This window comes from Anthonomus grandis, chromosome 16 (genome assembly GCF_022605725.1).
Source record: "Anthonomus grandis grandis chromosome 16, icAntGran1.3, whole genome shotgun sequence".
NCBI lineage: Eukaryota > Metazoa > Arthropoda > Insecta > Coleoptera > Curculionidae > Anthonomus > Anthonomus grandis.
The window spans coordinates 12,324,788-12,346,045 of record NC_065561.1 but is presented as its reverse complement, the minus strand read 5'-3'; the positions used below and the strand labels follow the sequence as shown (position 1 = coordinate 12,346,045).

General features: G+C 32.5%; 1 protein-coding gene across 3 annotated transcripts in view; it reads right to left on the bottom strand.

Moving 5' to 3' along the window:
• LOC126746020 (signal transducer and activator of transcription 5B) overlaps positions 1–13,634 on the bottom strand; it is a 65,905-nt gene extending 52,271 nt beyond the window's left edge. For all 3 annotated transcript variants that reach the window (XM_050454107.1, XM_050454109.1, XM_050454108.1), the window contains exon 1: positions 13,404–13,634. The gene's annotated coding sequence lies outside the window, so the exon portion shown is untranslated. The remainder of the gene's footprint in view (positions 1–13,403) is intronic.
• Positions 13,635–21,258: the final 7,624 nt, after the last annotated feature.

Here is a 21,258-nt window from a genome sequence, read left to right as displayed (position 1 = left end):
ACACCTTTATAAATAAATTTGCTCTACAGCAGCACGGTTTCTTGCCGGGAATCTCGACTGTCACCAATCTTGAACTTCTGACAGAGGCAACAGCTAAAGCTATTGACAATAAGGAGCAGTTAGATGTGATCATGACAGACTGTGAAAAAGCTTTTGATAAGGTTGATCATGGTCTGCTGATCACTAAACTGGGTAAATTCGGTTTTTCGCATGTAAATTTATAGCTTCCTATCTAAAGAAAAGAATTCAGCGGGTTAAGATGGGTAGAGAATTATCTGTGCAGTACATGGCAGTGTCTGGAGTGCCACAGGGCAGTAACCTTGGTCCATTACTGTTTGTTATTTTTATTAATGACTTGCCAGATTCTGTAGAATGTTCTGAGTGTGTCATATTTGCAGATGACTTTAAGTTATTTAAGCATATATCATCTATTAAAGATTGTGATGAGTTGCAGAGTGATTTAGACTCAGTGTCTTTTACTCAGTGTGATTTAGATTAAGTGGTTTAAGGTCAATAGAATGTCTGTAAATGTCATGTTTTAACTTTTACACGAAAAGTGGAGTGTACCAAGTTTAATTACATGATTGATAATTGGTCACTAAGCAGGAAAAGTGAATGTAGGGACCTTGGTGTGTACATGCAGTCAAACTTTAAATTTAACCAGCACTATGAAGCTATTGTCAATAAAGCATATAAAGTTCTTGGATTTGTAATTAGAAACACTAAAAACTTTAAACAAATAAAATCAATCATAATGTTATACAAAACATTGGTTAGACCCCATTTGGAATATGCCTCTGTCATCTGGTCACCACAGTCATTGGTGCATATTGATATGATTGAAAAAGTGCAAAAGAGGTTTTTAAGGTATCTATACTTAAGAACTCATAATACCTGTCCTTATATGATTTCTTATGAAAGTATGGTGACTGAATTTAGTATGGTTAGATTAAGTATTAGACATAGTTTAAATGATGCACTATTAATATATAATATTGTCAACAATTTAAAGTATAAGAAATGTTCCTTAATTAACAACATAACTTTTGTGGTTCCTAAAGTAAACTTAAGAATAAGAAATAAAAAGCTGTTCCAATGTTTAACTCCAAGTAGTTCACCTATAAATCGAATGATGTAGTACCAATGTAATGAATATATACAAAAATGTGATATAGATTTCTTTAATAGTTCTGTAGGACAAATTAGATCTGTGATTTTAGGTAGTTCAAAGTATAAGTAGTGCACATATTTATTTTAGAACCTGCTATATGTATTTGTATGTTTTTTATATTTTTTTTATATTGTTAATTTGTTTGGTTAGTATATTTTAGTTGTAGTCTTTCTTTTTCTCGCCTTTACTGGCGTAGTAAGCACTCTTAACATGTAATTACATTTCCAATGTGTTTGTGAGAGTGTAATAAATAAATAAATAAATAAATATGCCTAAACAAAGTCATAAATGTATTCAATAATCTACCATGCACCATCTCTACCTATTTTCAGGAACCAATTAAAATTACTTTAGGTGGAAAGCCACTTTATTCTTTAAGACAATTTTATATTAAATTAGTTTAGTTATGTCCAAAATGTTTGTGATTATGTGTGAGCATGTGTACATTAGTGTAGGTTTAATGTAAATGGGCAATTAGAGATCCGTTCACTGTGATTGACTTGACTATTGCACCTCATTACAATATAGCATGTCTGTATGTACTATTTACACTCAGTTAAAAAAAATTTATGGTAATTTATACATACAGAGCTAATAATTACCTTAAAACCAACTATTACTTTTTGTTGATTATCTCTCATAGTAATTCTACTGAAAATTATAGTTGCCTTCAATTATTATAGACTTAATAGGAGTAAAATTGATTTGATTTACATATACTAAGTCTATGCAAGTTTTATGACAATAACAAGGGAAAGTATGATGTTATGATCAGTTTGAATTTTACTGCAATTCCTATTCATGATAGATGAAGTAGGATTGCATTGAAAAATAACATGATATGAAATACAGAAGGATACAATATAGCCTGCATTCCTACCACAAAATAGAAATAATATATGCATGCAATAAAAAATACTTTTAAAATGACTTGAACAGTCAATAATTTAGCATTATTTCTTAAGTTTTTTACATAATACTGATATTTAAATGAGTGCTACTGAATAAGTTTAAAAATGTTAGTTCCTTAATTTGCATTGGTAAAATATTGTAAATTTTAGGCCCAAACCAAGTAATAAATTTTAATGTATGTTGACATGGTACTTATTCAATTTCATGGTATATCAATTAGTTGATCTGGACTACCATGTATCTCATGCATATGATTGGCATATCTTGATTTAGTTTGATTTTTATGGATATATATATAACCTGTATATAAATACTTTACATTTTTAATCTCTTCAGAAAAAAGAAAATTGGATTGCAAGGGTTAGTATAGATTATTTTTGGATTTATTAAGCATTTTCAAATAAATGTCGTATAATTCACCCCATACTAATATCCTATAATGAAAAACAGCTTCTACAAGATTTTTAAAACCAGTATGTAAAAGTTTTTTGACATATATCGCTCAGAAGAAAAAATGAATGTGGCAGATTCCCAATCATGCTTATAACATAACCAATATGAGCGCTTCATTTTAGGTATTTATAAATTACCATGCCAAGATATTTGATTTGTGAAATTTATCAATTAATAATCTGGTCATTGTGAGAGGTCTATTAACTTCAGTCTATGAAAAGACTATATAATTAGTCTTAGAAAGATTGAACGATAACTTATGCACCCGCAGCTAATTAATAAATACCTTAAAACCATCTATTATTTTTTGTTGACTGTCTCAAAGTATTGCTACTGAAAATTATAGTTGCCTCGGCCAATATTCTATTTTGCAGTTTTTTTTATCAAAGGAGCCATTAAAAGGCCCGGCCAGCGGCACATTTGATGATAAAAGAAACAGCAAAATAGATTATGAAATTAACAGAGCTAAAATGCATATTGCATATGAAACTGACATTCCTTTTATATTTATTTTTAACATCAATTAATGTATGCTAAGAAAAGAATGTGCTACAAAACAGTGCCTTATGATTCATCAATTTCTATTCTCAATTTGCTTCTTACTATTTATTGAATCAAACCTTCTGATTTCCAACAATGAGTGTTTTAAATGCATCTCTTTTTTTTATATACACTTTTCCAGTTTTTTTATGTATTTTAATTTCTATTGACATGCCTTAAAATTTGTGATCACCCAGTTTTTAATCATTACAATTTATTATTCTTAGTATTACTTATGCAAATCATAAAGTAATTTGGCTTATGAACTTTTGACAATGACTTGATCATTCAGTAGTAACACATCAAGAATTGTTTAAAGGATTTTGATTTTTTCTTTGAGCCAAATGTTTGGCACATTTAGGGAATGGAAAATTCACTATACAGAATTAACATGGAAATAACATGTATGTCACCTATCAAGCAAACTAAGCAGAATACTTTTTATGATAAGATGCTTAAGGGCTATCCTGTCCACTATTTTGTCTGTGTACCATGATTACTTTTTGGCATATATGTGCTAGGCAATTTTAAACATGCACAGGAACTCTTTAAGCTTCAACAGAGATCTATCAGGAACTTGGTTGGCCTGGAGTACAGCAATTGTAGACAGTACTGCAGAGACCTTCATATACTTACATTTCCTTGAACCTATACCTATCAGTGTTTAATTTATATTGTTAATATCTCCCAATTGAGGACTTATTCAGATAAACAGCATTTTAACACTAGGTATATTAGGAACATTTATCACAGACTTTTACAGGCTCTCTAGCATCAGATGGGGCCCTAACTACTATTGAGTCTGGTTGTTTAATGTTATTTCACTCCATATAAAAAATCTTAAGATGTTTTTCAAGAAAATTACATTATATTTGGTAATTGGAACATAATTTAAATTTTCTTTGTATGATTGTTCTTGTTGCCATTAAACATACATTTTACAAACACATACTGTGTAATGTATTAATAAATATCTGATTTGATTTGGAATTTCTATAATCACTCAGTTCTGGTTTTCATTGAGAATCTTGTAATTCATATACAGAATTGTAAAAAAATAAAGAAAAATATTAATTACCATCATGTACCAGATTCTTATAGAAATTAGCCTTTTTTTAATTTTGAAAATTCAATTAGTTTAAATACTGCATCTTTGTAGGTGGCAGAATTATATGTTATTGCTTTCTTTAACAATAAAATGTGTACTAAACCAGATGGACTCCCAGCATTTTTTCTTATGCATTGTTTGCCTACAATTACCAATAAGACTAATATGGATTATTTTTAATTCTACTCTTAGTCCAGGTTGTTTTCCTGTCCCTTGGAAAAAAGCTTTTTAAAACCTATTTTTAAATTTTGGAATAAAAGTGGTATGACCACTTTGGCTCTGTGCATAACCAATCAATTACCAAAACTACTTGATTATCTTGCTAGAACGAGATTAAGCTGGAGTTTTAGAACTGTTTTTAATCTGAAACAATTTGGATTTATAAAGGGCAAATCTGCTGATGTCAAATTGGTTTTGTATGTTAATCTCATATGCAATAGTTTGAAGGAGGGATCCCAGGTTGACTTGATCTATACAGATTTTTCTAATCCTTTTGATTAGGTCAATCGTGGGGTCCTCTTGGGTATTCCAGATCCTTTAGTTATCCTTCTTTAGTGGATATCTGAGTTTGTGAGAAGGAGAACTCAAGTTTATTATCAGAGGTACCACAAGGTTCCCATTGTGGCCCTGTTTCGTTTTGCCTCTTCTTAATTGATTTGGTGACAAATGTTAAAAATTCTGGTGTTCTAATGTTTGCAGATGATGTCAAACTATTTAGAAATGTTGAGTCTTTCAATGATCCTGCTCTTCGACAACAGGTTGTTCAATAATTTTTTTAATTGGTATAATATCACTTAATATATGTCATAAATGTCATAAAATTAATTTTTCGAGGCAGAAAATAAAAGCTTCAGACTTGGAAATATGGATGGACTCAAAATTATCATTTGAGCTACATTAATCATGTAAAAAATATGGCAATGAAGGTGTTTGATTTCATTCACAGGTCTATGTTTACTTAGACTTATGTTTTCTACATAAAGTAATAAATGCTGCTATAGATTGTCCCCAGTTGCTGTCACTTTTTAAACTTGAAATTCCTTCTTGAAATAGCAAACAGTCTGAACTATTGTAATATCATGTCACCACACTTACTAATGAAGCAACTACTGAGAGCTAATGGCTTGCTAGGACAAATAAATCTATTTGACTCTAAATTTAGTAGTTTTAAGCAAAAACTAAAACAAATTTTATTTATTTATTTATTTATTTATTTATCAACGTATATAACATTTCAAGTACTTATTAATAATTAACAGTAGTCTTAAGTAAAAACTATAATACTAATAAACAATACTGTGCTAAACCTAATCCAAAGAGTGGGAGTAGGGCACTATCCCAAGATAGTTGCCCTAGCTGACGACTTAAATTTATTTAAAGATGTACTGAAAAAATCAAGATCTTTTGCAAATCTATTCACTGTAGAAGCTATTCTATTTATAGGACTGTTTAGTAGATAGGATGTTCTGCAAAAGGGAATATGGAGAAGCGCCTGACCTCGTGTTGTGTAAGAAGATACATGCAAAGAGAAAAGGCACAGACATTCCGGACTTCTAACAATACCATTCAGAACCTTAAACGCAAAGCAAACATCAAAGAACTGCCTTCTACTTGATAAGGAGTTTATGCTCAGGTAGGACATGGTCTCTGAACAGGTAAGATCCAGGCCTGACTTCATAAGAGTATATCTGGCAAACCTGATAAACTTGTGCTGGATATTTTCAAGCCTCTCAATGTGAATCAGAAAATGAGGTGACCAAACAATATTGGAGAATTCGAGAAGAGATCTCACCAGGCAAATATATAGTGTCTTCAATGCTGACACATTAGCAAAGTCTTTGCAAGATCTTTTGATAAAACCAAGCAGTTTATTAGCTCTATTTACAGTATTTTCGAAGTGGTGGGAGAAAGTAAGACTCGGGTCCAGAAAGACACCCAAATCCTTGACTGAGTCAAGCTCCTTCAAGGGGATACCATCAATAACATATTGACAAGGAGGGGAGACCCTTAAACGAGTAAACCTCATAAACCCACATTTCTTAACATTCAATGACATTTCATTCGACTTACACCAGGAAAACACTCTGTTTATATCTCTCTGAAGCACCAACTGATCCTGAGAGGAGGAAATCCGCCGAAAAATTTTCAAATCATCAGCGAAGAGCAAAAACTCAGACTCCAGTAGGGAGCCGAGGTGATTGATAAAGAGACTGAATAACAATGGTCCCAAATGGGAGCCCTGAGGGACCCCTGAAGTTGTCAAAAATGGGTTGGACAAAAAACCACCAATTTTAACACGCTGCTCTCTATCCATCAGATAAGAATTGATCCAAAGTAAAAGAGATCCGCTGATGCCGAGATCTGAAATATGAGAGATAAGAATATTATGGTTGACCTTATCGAAGGCTTTACTAAAGTCCGTGTATATCGCATGTGTTTCATTACCGTCGGCAAAAGATTTGAAGATATAGTTGCTAAAAACAAACAAGTTTGTATCCACAGAACGACCTCTGGTGAATCCATGCTGTTGATCTCCAATTATTTCCTGAAATGTGCCAGATAGAACCACCTCTACACAGTGCTCGAACAGCTTAGGAATTGCAGAGAGGATACTAATGGGACGATAGTTAGTTATGTCACTCTTATTCCCAGATTTATAAATAGGACATACATGAGATAGCTTCCAGTTCTCTGGAAAAGTTCCAGAAGTTAGGGACAAATTGAAAATATGAAAAAGTGGAAGGAAAAGGGAATGGCTGCACTCTTTCAAAAGCCTGTTTGGAATTCCATCGGGACCCGCTCCCTTTCTGCTGTCCAGTTTAGCTAATGCTGTTTCAATTGTAGTAGCACTAAGGAACACGTGGTTGATATGGTTAAATTTACATGAGGTATCGAGACCGTCAGAGGCATTAGAAGGGTTAGTATTCTTGTTAAATACAGATAAAAAGTGGGTGGCAAAGAGATTTGCAATAGAAATACCAGTATCGGCCCTGAGATCATGAAGGAACATCTCATCTGGAACGGTAGAATCGCTTTGATTGGACTGAAGTCTTACAAATTTCCAAAAGGTCTTGCTATCGTTCTCTATTGCATTTTCGGCTCTCTCAATGTAATGTCTGTAGCATTCACTAGATAATGAACGGCATTCTGAGCGCAGAACACTAAAACTTAAGTAATCAGTATTTGATCCTGACTGTCTGTACCTTCTATGTGCTATTTTTTTCTGAATAACTAGACTTTTTAGTTCTCTAGAAAACCATGGTGGATAATGTTTCTTGGGAGAGTGTTTTTTTATTGGCACAAACAGATTCAAACAATCATAAACAACAGAATAGAAGTTTGCAACAGTGGTATTTAAGTTATCGTTAACAATTATTGACATCCAGTTGTATGTAGAAAAGTAGTTATTTATAGACACAAAATCTGCTTGATTAAAGTTGTAAAAATATGTTATAGGTAGTTCCAGGTAATTGGACTTACTATTGGGTACTTGCAGCTCAAGAGCAGGATGGTAAGGATCTGACCCGACTAAACCATTACATTTAGTTGTTAAAGTGGAATGAAAAGTTGTAAAGCAAAGTTCAAGAATTGTTCCATGATCATTAACCACTGCATTGAGCTGCATTAAACCTAGAAAAGTGAATGTGTCACATAAAAGATTTTCTTTATCAGATGTAACATTATTTGGGGTTAAGCCATAATGATCATCACTAGGTAACCATGAAATATTAGAAAGGTTAAAGTCACCAACAATAAGAACATTTTGCAATTTGCAACATTTTGCATTTTGCAAATTGTTCCTTTTTCAATCATAGTCTTGTAAGTAATTTGTAGCGCAGTGTTAAATGATTTACTTTACTTACTGTGATTTTGTTTTATATTGATTTTAATATTATGTAAATGGTTTCCTTTAATAAATAAATGAATATTTATTAATCTCAGAATTACTTATGTAAATTTTAAAGCAATTTTGCCAATGAACTTTTAACTATGACTTAACATTCAGCAGTAAATAGAAAAATAAAGGATGTGTGTGCTTTGGTGAAGCAGGTTTAAACAATGAGTTCAATTAATCAAAAAATCTGACTTTATGATTCTTTTTGAGAGAATTTATGAGCCACTGGTCTGTGTAAAGCTTTTTATCAGGTGTCTCAAAGGGGGAAAAAATTATTCCTATTCACAAAAAAAAAGAAAGACAGAATTGCAACTGGAACACCTATAGACCTGTATCTTTACTCTCCAATCAATGTCAAAGGTCTTCGAGAGGGTTATAAACATCATATTATTAATTTTTTTGAATAGACATAATATTTTAAGCAAGAGACAATTAGGCAGTTAGGCTCAACACTTAACAGAACATGATCTTGTTAATTCCTTATTTATGAGAATATATACAAAAAGTGTCAGGTAGTGGGATTGTATTTTGACTTGTCAAGGGCCTTTGATACATTGAATTAAGAGCATTTAATGTATAAATGTCAACCATGTGCAATGGTTTTAGGATCATCTGCAGAAATTTATAGAATTCTTATTTAGAGCACAGAAAGCAAATGTAAAACATGAATCTGTGTTAAGGCAGGGTAGGTCACATTTTTCAGGAGAAATGGACATTGTGCAAGGAGTGCCTCAAAGCTGGATTCAGGGACTGTTGCTTTAAATTTTGTTTCTTAACAATCCAGAACTGAAACACAAAAATGCTTTCTTCAACTGCCTTTGAATATATATTACTTTGGTTATTTATTTATTTAGCAGTTTATTTCCAACAGGCAAAGCCCAGTTACAGGAAAATCTACAATTAATGTTTTGAAAGTGTAAACAAGTATTAAATTACTATATAAATTAAATAACAAAAATAACAAAAAGAAAGAAAAATAAGGAAAACTTAAATTACTATAGTAACATCATGTATATATCAAAATTAAAGGAGATGTAAATTAACATTAGAATGAACAAAGAAAGGGATTCATGGGACAAGGGAAAAAAGGAAGAGGAAAGGAATTATGGTAACTGTTGGTTTGTCAGAGACAAAACTAGATCATTTATGGAGCATACAAATATGTCACAGGTTGATGATATTGAATTAAAAATTCTGCACATTTGATATACGGGATCCTGAAACCTAATGTTAGTTCTGGCGCGATCTAAAGCAAAAGTGATATTTGCTCTAGAAGCAAATCGTGGTACATGAAATAGAATATCGTTCAAGAGAGAAGGAAAATTTATTTGATTATTGACCAACCTCCATAAGAATGTTACAAAATGAATTGTTCTCCTCATGGCCAGAGATTGCAGATTAAATCTACCTAACACCAGATCATGATCATGTCCCCTAACAGGATATATTCCATCCTCATGAAACATAAGAAACTTTAAAACTCTTCTCTGAACACTCTCGATGTAGCCAACATGACATTCATAGAAAGGACACCACACCAAGGAACCATATTCCAGTCTTGATCTAACAAAGGAAAAGTACAATAGTTTTATTGAGTTTGAGTTGTTAAAGAGTCGGCTATTTCAAATGACAAAACCCAGAAGTTTCAACAAGGAGGACACTGTCTGTTCAATATGTGGCACAAATGTGAGCCTATCGTCGGATACAACCCCTAGATCTTTAATAGAAGTACTAATACATAGGATTTGATTGTCTATATTGTAATTAAACAAAACAGGATTCTTGGTTCGGTGAAAGGAGATCACACAGCATTTCAAGATATTAAGACATAACTGATTTCTACTGCACCACCCCCTAATTAGGTCCAAGTTACTATGTAAGAACAAGCAGTCCAAGATACTATTGATACACCAAAATATTTTCAGATCATCAGCATAAGCTAGTCTAAGGCAGGAAATCAGTTCTATAAGATCATTAATATAAAAAATAAAAAGAAGTGGGCCGAGGTTGGATCCCTGTGGGACTCCAGAAGTTGAAACAAAGGTATTAGATCTGCAACCTTCCACCTCAACAAACTGTAGACGGTCAATAAGGTATGACGAAAGCAACGAAATTACCCTTTCTGAGAAGTTGAATTGATTGTTCAATTTTTCCAGCAGAATGCAATGATTTATCTGATCGAAAACCTTACTGAAATCAGTATACACCACATCAACCTGACTTTTTCTATCGAGGGCTGAAGAAATAAAATGAGTCACATTACAGAGGTTAGTGATGCACGACCTTTTAGGAATAAAACCGTGCTGATCTATAGAGAGTAGTGATTGAACTTGGGGAAGAATTCTGTTATAAACAATAGTTTCAAAAGTTTTGGAAAAATTGCAAAGTATGGAGATAGGTTGGTAGTTGTCGATTCTGTTTATATGTATGTTATCTTCAATCTATCCTATTAAATGATACCTATTGCCTTTGAGGATTTTCAAAGGATCCAATGGTCATTTTTAGAACATTAGATCACAACATTTTGTATCCTTGCTTAAATGCAATCTAAGTCGATTGTATGCTACCTCTGAAAATAACAGTTTCAGCATGCACATGACCACCTGTTATTGGACTAAAATCACAATTCTGGCCCATGGCTTAACATTTTATTTATACAGCTTTTATTTATATGGCTCTTATTATATACTATCGGCCAAAAGTAGAGAAACTTTTTAAAATTCCCTATTTTGTAAAAACTTTCAGTATTTAAATTAATATTTCATAAAAATATTGTCTCTTAAGTTCTCTCTCCGTTTTTTTTCCATCACATTTCATATTCCTTTTATTAGTTGTTATTTTTTATATTATGAATCGAAATATTTTAGTTTGGACATAAATAGAGAAACTTACAAGAATTGATGAAATTTAGTATTTATTTTGCTTTATGTGAGATCTGTTAATAGCTTTTTTGGTAAATATGCCTCACAGAAGATATTTGTCAGCAGATCTTCATACAAAAATAGTTGATGCAGACTAAACTGGTGTATGACAAGTAGACATAAGCAACATGCTTAGTTTGCAAAAATAATACTTGCATTGGACAACCAATGACTGGAAAAACATTCTTTTTACTGATGACAGTAAATTTAATTTATTTGGGTCTAATGGAATATCATGGGTACATCGCCCAGAAGGTAAAAGATTTGATCCAAAGTATACAAAGTCTACTTTAAATCATGTGGTGGATCCTGCATGATTTGGGTTGCTTTTCTGGGTATGGTATTACATGTTATTGGGGATATTATGGATTGATTTGTGTATTTAGATATTCTAACAAATGTAATGCTACCATTTGCTGATGATAATTTACCATTGACCCGGATATATTAGCAGGATAACTATCCTAAACATAAATAAAAGATAATTCAAGAATGGTTTTTATCAAAAAAGATTTGGGTTATGGACTTTCCTGCACAAAGTCCTGATCTTAACCCTATTGATAACCTCTGAGAAGAACTATACTGGCATATAAGATAACATCAAATTAGCAATAAGCAATAAAAATGATCTAATAAAAGTTTTGCAAGAATCCTGGAATTCTATTAGTGAAAAAACCATTATGAAACTTTTGGAATCCATGCCAAACTGATGTTGTGAGGTTATTGCCAATAAGGGATGCTCTACCCACTATTAATTTTATTAGGTTAGAAATAAGTTAGAATTAGTATGTTGAAATATTTAGTAAAAAAATTTGGTTTCTCTACTTTTGTGCCTAGAGTATTTTGTTTATTTACATAAATTCTTTGGTTTTCATTATATACTTTATTTCTTTACCAAAATAAAATCTCTAAAAATATTGTTGATTTTCATTATGTATGATGAACTTCATTACTCTCAGTATATTCAAGTAAAACCTAATATTTAAAAGTTTCTCGAGTTTTGCCTAATAATAATAATAAAAATAATGTCTTTATTAAAATTTACAATTGGTAAATTCTAAATGGCGAAGTTGAAGCGTACTTCCTAGCTTAACCATACAAATCAGCTTGAGGTTAGATGTTACAAAGAATTTCAAAATGTATCTTAAATAATTGCATAGTTACAAAATATTAAGTTCTAACTGCCTATATGCACAACTGAACTTGAAATTTACAATAAGTTAAAGAATAGATATTTAACAAAACTCTAGCCTAACAGAGATCAGTAATATAACTGCTTATTTTTCGCTTAAATATAGAAGGTGAAATATATTTTAACTCAGGAGGAATTTTATTATATTGCAGATGAATACAGTAACTAAAGCTCCTCTCAAATAAAACAGTTTTATGAAGAGGAGGTGTAATAAAATGCTTATTTCTTAAGTCCAAAACATGAGCATCATATCTAAACTTAATTTTCTGATAAAGGTAATTAGGACATTTTTTAAAGACAATTTTATTAAAGAGAACAAGACTATGTAGAGTAACCTCCTTTCACTCATATTTAGCCATCTCATCAAGCGTAACTCACTACTCACACCTCTATCAAATTTTCTCATTCCATTAATTAGCCTTACACAACAATTTTGAATGTACTGTATTCTTTTTATATCACTTATCAAAAGGCAGGGGCCATACAAAACATCACAGTAAGTGAAATGGGAAAGCATAAAAATTAAAGCATACTGCCCATACTGATCACTACCTGATATTAAATTTATTATAAATATATGGCAATTTAAGACTGTTTAAGGGTGTTACATACTATGCTGAATAAAATTTTTTTTTTACATTACAGATTCTTATAGAAATCATACTTTTTAACAATCAAAACTTAATAAAAGACTTTTTTTAATGATTTTTCTTTTAGCTAACCTTTATTGTTAAATAAAAACAACATCGGTATAAATAACATTACATCTTTTAAATTAAGTTTTTTAGTTATAATGCTTTTTGAAACTTTCATTTTAAGAACTTTTCTCGACAAAAAAATTAAGATTTTTACATAACTCTTTAACACTTAATGTGGATAAGCTATAGGTATGTAAAAAAGGTTTTTATAAAAAGTTATTCATATGTTATATTTCATATTATTCTAAAGCCTATAGACAACTGGTAATTCCCGGAAAAACAGTGGGAAAAAGAAAGGGTATTAACCACTAGCCTTGAAGCTCAAAGGGTGCAATCATTAAGGACTATTGAGTGACATGAAAGCGCATTCGGGTTTAGAGGACTTTCAATTATTTATAAAAATAAACTGTATCTGTGTAAGATCAACAAAAAGCCTGCCTTCTCAAGGTCAAGTTGTAATTTATTTATTTTTGAACCGCCTTTACAGATATATTACCTGTTAAATACACTTACCCTTTGTTTTGTTGATGGCAGAAGAGTAAATCACAAAAAATTATTTTTTTCAGGTAGATTTTAACTTTTAATATTAGTAAACACAGATCCTTCCCTTAAAATATACATAGTTTTACGTGACGCATGACAAATCGCTTATCACTAAATACTGCACCGCCCGCAAGCCAAGGAAACTAAAGGAAACTTATCGAAGGAAACCAGCGCTGCGCCGTTCTCAGTTTTTAATAATACTGCGCTGTCACGTCATGTCAATGTCAAGTGTCAGTTTGACATCTGTCGCCAACGACAGAGCCATGGAGTAAGAAAAATAAAGAGAGAACATCATCCATGATGATTGGTCGCTTCCGACTTCTAGTTTTGACACATGACAGATTATGCTAGTGATGGGCTAGTAATTTTAGAATCGATATTGAGGGACCAGTATATTATTTAGGTTTTAGGAAAAGAATCAAACAAAATCTCAAAATATATAGCAAGTTCAAGCTATCAATGTTTAATTGTCTGGTGACATATGTAGCACCTTAATAGGGCATCATCAGACCTACAATTACTAACATTTAAAAATGGAAAAATATCAGATATTTCACTTAGACTCAAAATTATCCTCTAGATACTCTGACAATCTATAGTAAGCCTTCCCCAGCACCAAGCGCTTTACTTCCCCTACAAATTTATTCTTGCCTTTAATTCTTCGAATTGAAGAGGGAAGATGGTTAAAAACTTTTAACCTGGAATAAATTAAGGAATTCTTTGTTAATGTTGAGTGAGGTGTAGGCAAGGATACAATATGACTTCTCGTAAAATTATTAGCAGCTATGAGTGAATTAAATTTAGAGTGGATCAAACAACAGGTTTCTAGAATAAACGAGAATGGCAGTGTTAATATTTTTTAAAACTGAAAAAATGGTTTGCAAGATTGAAAACGATTTAACTCACACATAACCCACACCACTCGTTTTTGGAGAATCAGAAGCATTTGAAAAAGTGTCTTGCCACAGGAGCCCCAGAAGAAAATGCCATATCGTAGATAAGACGTCGGCATAATAAACGTCTCTGGCACCCAATTCACAAGCTACCACCCTCACAGCATAGCAACCACGAGCCACCCTCTTTGCTATTTCAGTGATGTGCGTCGTGAACTTTAATCTTAAATCAATCCAGATACCCAAGAACTTGTAAACTTCCTGAATCTCAAGAGGTTCAGAATTCAAAGTGGAGACCGGCAACTCACACTTAAAGGTTAGTATAATTGTCTTAGAAACATTGAGTGCCAGCAAGTTAGCTTTACACCAATCTCCAAGAATATTCAGTTCCGAGCCGATAGTTAGATGTAGATCCTCCTTTGATGTGTTGTTCCATGAGACAGTGGTGTCATCAGCAAACATAAGAAATTTTCCAGAGATCTTCAGATTTGGAATCTCATTAACAAAAATTAAGAACAATAAAGGTCCCAATACAGAACCTTGAGGCACACCTACAGTGATAGGTTGAACTTTTGTGATCTACCAGAGAGAAAGGATGTAAGCAATCTCAAGGAAACACCACGAAAACCACAAAAACCTCCAGTTTGCGCAACAAAATTCCGTGATCAACACAATCGAATGCCTTAGTGAAATCACAAAATACGGCTGCCGCTACACTACCCTCGTTGAGGCTTAAATAAAGCTGTCTTAGAAATGAAAAAATTGCATCGTTAGTACTTAAATCCTTTTGAAAGCCAAATTGTGATGTTGATAAAACTTGATTTCTCTTAAGAAAATTCAGCATCCGACTCTTGACGAGTTTTTCGACAATTTTTGAAATTGTTGATAAGAGATAAATTGGTCGATAGTTGGAGGGAAATTCAGTATCACCTTTAAGAGAGGTACAACCTTGGCCAATTTAAGAGTACTAGGAAACACACCCAGATTAAAACTTTGATTTACGGTTTCTGAAAAAAGTGCGGGCTTGCAGAATTTTAATGGAAATACCATCCCATCCCATTGTATCAGTGGGAAACAGAAGAAAGGATTGGGAGATTGGGTTATCCATAGAATGTAACGGGTCAACAGTGCCTGAAGATGATGAAACATAGAGTTTCTCACATTAGCAGCAATAGAGATATAAAAATCATTAAATGAATCAGCCTTTACATTTGTATTCGGACAAGATCCATTGCTACTCGTTAGATTCCCTACAACACACCAGCTCTCACGCTGTTTTGACTGAACACTGGCTTAGACTTGATGTTTCATTAACAATTATACTAGAGTTTTTCTTATTACAGCAAGGAGTCGAGTCATGGTGTACCATGATTTGGCTAAAAATTACTATTCTACAATATATAACATAACTGACATTAAAAAGTCTGATGCGCATATTATTGAAAGCAGATTTGAATTTGCTGTAATTTTTCCAAATGTACCAAATTTCTATATTACAGTAGAACCCCGATTATCCGTACGCGGATTATCCGTGGCCAACGGCCAGAGGTTGGCGGCGCAGCAGGATGAACTTTGAATGCACGATACAAACATTCGTCTCGGGGAGTCCCCAAATTTGTCTCAGGGAGAGAATCCGTCATTTATGTTTTGAATTGATATTTAGATCCACTGCCGACCGACTCAAATTCAAAATATGTTTTATTGTTCTAAACATCTGTTGTTGTGAACAAAGCTGTATAAAACAAAATTAAAATGAAATAAAATAAAGTGCTGATAAAACCTAAAGCTAAAAAAAAAACACAATCAAACTTATACCAGTAGGAACTAAGTACATTAAAAGGTATCATTAAAATTCTTCAATATTAATAATCTTACAACAAGCAATTTCCTGACTTCTTTTTCAAAACTATCAGTCTGAGAAATCTGTCTTATTTTGATAGGCAAATGGTTAAAAAGTTGACGACTATTATACGCAACAGCGGTCATGGACACGGGCCGATCTAAGAACGGGCAATGGCAGCCTATGTGTCTGCCTTGTGGAGTAAAAAGACAAATCCTGACTTAAGCTGCCACCATCCATATTTCTTGTGAATTAAAGATACTGTTTTAAGTATAAAGAGGCAGGGCAATGTTAAAATTTTGTCCGCAACAAAGAGAGTCTTACATGAATCTGTAGCTTCGAGTTTATTCATGTACCTAATTGCCCTTTTTTGCAACACAAAGATTCAATTAATGCAAAATATGCCTGTTTAGTTCTACCTTTATCTAACTCATTGGAGGTTATCCTAATTGCAAGGCAGTTTGATGCAAGTTTTCTACCCAGTTGTTCAATATGTTGTTGAAATTTTAGTTTATTATCTATTTGAATGCCTAAGAATTTAATATCTGATGTAGTTTAACAATTGGTTTTCTAAGTACACTGGTCCTACTGATAATATTGGTTTTTGAGACATTAAAACAAAGTTTATTTGAGTCGCACCAAGTTTTAATTAGAGGCAGGTCATTATTAAAATATTAACAATGTTTGGCAGTGCACATCCATATCACTCCACAGGATATAAGCATCATCCGCGTACAAGTAAACATCCCCGAAATCTTTAAACTCATAAAATCGTTAACATAAAACAAAAATAAAATTGGGTCAAGCCCGAACCCTATGGCAAATCATCATTCAAGGTTTGCTGGGTACAGGAAGCACCATCAAAACACACAGACTGAGTTCTATCACTCAAATATGAACGGAACCATTCCACTGCTTTACCCCTGAAATCATAGATATTCAACTTACGCAACAATATTCTGTGACTAACACAATCGAAAGTTTGCGTAAAGTCACAGAACTCAAAACCAGAGAGCAAAACTCAATTGGTAATTTTCAAGGTATATTAATTTTCAAGGTATATACTCAAGGTATATTATTTTTTAGTGCGATATTTAAAATTTGTTTCTTAACTACGTTTTGTATTATCTTTGAAAGAGTAGGCAGAAGCGCTACTGGTCTGTAGTTCGAGGAGCATGCATGATCCCTTAAATAATGGGATTATATTAGCCATCTTTAAACAATGATGAAAAACACCACATGCTAGAGAAAAGAGTAAAGGCAATGTTCTAACTATTGAGCAAATATTAAAACAATTTGAATATAACAAACTATTGCTGTGATGTCTAAAACATATAACACAATGCTTTGTGGCTAAAGGCTGAATTACAATGCTTTGTAGCTAAAGTAAACAGGGCAAAAAAGCCGTTTAAGGGAAGAAATTAAGTGCTGATGATGTAGCTATGCTAGAATTTTGCTGTGATTTCGAAAATCTTAGAACGGAGCACAACATAAAACCTGAGCAAGTGTATTATGGGAACGAAACTACACTTTATTGGAAAGCAATGCCGAGAAGAACACTTGTTGCAGGGTCAGACATAGGTTTGCTTTACATACATATTTTTGTTACGTATAAAATGTTCTTCAAAGTAATTTTTTTGGTTTTCAAAGTTAACAAAGACTTTCTAACAGTTTTATGCTGTGCTAATGCCTTAGGAACCAACAAGCTTAAGCTAGCCCTCATTGGAAAATCCAAAAATCCTAGGGCAAAAAAACAAAAACACTGCTCGTTAATAATTATTATAATCAAAAGGCGGCTTGAAGCAATTTTTAAAAAGTGGTTTTTCCAAAAATGTATACCCCAAGTTAAAGCTTATCTAAAAGAAAATAATCTTCTACCAAAGGCTGTACTGGACAATGCGCCATCGCAACCTAATGTAGAGCAACTGAAGTCAGCAGATTCACATTCGCAGCAAATTTTCCTCCGGATGTAACATCTGCCCAGCCAATCGACTAAGGTGTTTTCAAAACAGTGAAGAGGCTTTAGATCTTAGGCTTCGATTGTTGGGATAATGTGACATTGTGGGATTTTGGAAACATCTAATTTTAAAAGAGGCAACTTATACTGTAGCTCGCGCTTGGGTGAATTGAAAGCAGATCACATTAAAAAAGCATTTTTTTTTTAATAATTATTTTAAAATAATTGCCTTAATAGGTATAGTAAATGAAGACGGTAAGCATTTAAATGAGGGTGAGCTATCGATCGAAAACATAACATATATAGCCTCGCAAATCAAAGGTCTAAAAAAATGGGCAATAAAGAAATACAGGAACCAATAGAATGTGATAACCAAGAAACAAAGTATCAGTTAATATAAAAAGTTATAAGCGACTCACGAGGCAAATGTAATTTTTTATGTGAGAATGCGTGTTTGAAGAGCAGTCGGGATTGTCGGGAATACCAGCTAATTCAACGAGTTGCGACTGATGTCTGGTGATCCAGTATTAAAGTTATTTTAGAGACAATTATTCCTAAAACGCTGAAATTGTAGAGAAGTTATCAAATATAGTTAGCAAATATATAGAAGTATAAATATATAGAAGTAGTGAATATAGAAGTTAGCAAATATATGATTTATCTTTCGTTTGGCAATTTTGGATTATTGTTGTTTTGATTTGAGATGGTTTGATTTGCTATTATTCTTATTCTGTTGGTTAGAGTTATTCGCTTCTGCTTCATTTTCGGTATGAGTTTGTTCAATATATTTGGTACTATTTAATTTGTATCCCGAGATAACCTTCAAAACTGTAACCTAAACCTAGGTTCGGTTGATTTATGGAATATTTTTCTTTTTGGGTGGGAAAAGACACGAAGTTCTCATGGACAAGTCCGTCATTACGGTAAATTTTAGGGCCGAATTTTAAGGTTGTTTCATTGAATTTGCCTCTAACGATCTTAACTGTTCAGCTGGGACTGTACGGACTAATAGTTTGTTGACTAACAATTTTTTGGATGCGAGAAAAAATGCTTGATTTGAAATGAATTTAATTGAACTACTGAAGAGTGAGAATCCAAATTCTTGATAATTTACTAAACATTAAGCGACGTAAGAAAGAAAGTTCTCCAGTAGCTGAGGCTTTCTTGATTCGCACGTAGAAATTTACCAATTTAACCTTGTCTTTGATCTGGATTCTCTTCGTGTTTAATAGTGTGATGTACCTTAAACGAATGTTTACAACATACCTATATAACACAGAACAATATTTTACCAATTTTTAGGAGAACAATTTAACCAAAATTTAAGAGAATAATAAATCCTTAGTTGCACTGTACTAAAATTACTAATTCATAGTAGTTTCGTTACCTAAACGTAAGTACTCATAAATGATACAAGAATATTGCAAATTTCATCAAACAAATTACGGTAGTTTATTATGACTTATTTACATTTTTTATATTTTTTAATATGGATTTTACAAATGAAATAATTAAGCCTTTGTAAACAAACGTCACAGATATAGATTGATAGTATATTTTTTCTTCTTGCGCCTTATCTTTTACCTAAGGTCTCTCATGTAAAGACAAACTTGAGAAGAGTAGGTATTAAGGCGCATTTAAATAACTATCACCAGGGTTTCACAAACTACTACCACAGATACTTTATGAAGGTCGAAAGTACCTGCTCATAGGTATAATGGTACAACGGTACGGAGATATAAAGATAAGGCTCATAAATTTATAACAAATGACTCTGCTAACTAGATAAACTCCGTCCCTTTACCGTACCTATTAGCATAATCTGTAGTTTTTAACAAGATTTATATGCACAATAAAACTTGTCCGGCTCAGCTATAGTATTCTAATAAATTAATTAAAAAAATGAAACGCGAAAGGGCTATTGCAACATAGACCTTCCCATTTGAAAAAATAGGGGTGGATAGTGCCCTATATGACTACACCTTAATTTTTTAGCGGGATTAGTCCTAGACTAGACATTGCCTTTGTACATTTTGGTATAATAAAGACATTATTTATTTATTTAAGTGTAAATATATCTTCCTGAAAACAAAACGGATAAATTTTCATATTAAACGCCGTAAACCTTTCTGGACTATTTTTGATGAGCCACCCGCTTGGAAACCGTAACATGTGCAATTTTTTGTGCTATAAATTTGGCATGCAGACACTGAAAATTACATAATTCTTTAAAAATAAAAAACTTAGCATAAGTTAGAGCGGCTGTGACCTTAAGCGGTTTCAAAATAGTCAATCTTAGTTTACCTGAGAGTGAGATCACTTTCACACCATTTAGCGTCGTGACAAGTGGGGGGATCGTTCCGACGAGTTAATATTTATTTTATTGTTTGTGAGGGTTGCAGTTTCTTAAATTAGGAAACTGGAACATGAAAAAATCATGTTTAACATATTTGTGCTGCTTTAAACATGTCACACTAAATCTATGATCGATTCCTCAACCTGTATATAATATGTATATAGATATATGTTTTTTTACATATATATATATATATATATATATATATATATATATATATATAAATATCATTTACAAAAATGGAACTAGAAAAGTCGTTGCACTGTTATCTCGGAATTGACAACGGCAACAAACTTAGAACATTAAAAGGCTAGAATTAGCATTACCGTGGAACTATGATGGGCAGTTTGTTTGCTTCCAACATCTCTGATGCAATGATGCCAAAGACTTACATTGTCTGCTTTGAACTTACCAATTCATAATGCGCACATTAAAAGTTCGGTTATAGCATTATTCTTAAGCAATGGAAAATCGATGAATTGTTACCCAGTTCAAACATGAGTCATTTTATATGATAGATAATTACGTTCATCACTAGGGTGGAAGTATCGTCTCGTTTTTACACCTGCTATTTTCGATATTCTTATTAACAAATGCAGCAGAATGTCAATTCACTTCAATACATTTAATTTTATGAAGCAAATTTATTGAGCATTGAGGTATTCACATAAAAATAACAAAATAGCCATCAAAAATATAAAAATCAATTACTATAAATTTGGATTAAATTAGATTAGCATAGTCGCTGCTAGGCATAATTTATCTTGGTCACCTGTCAA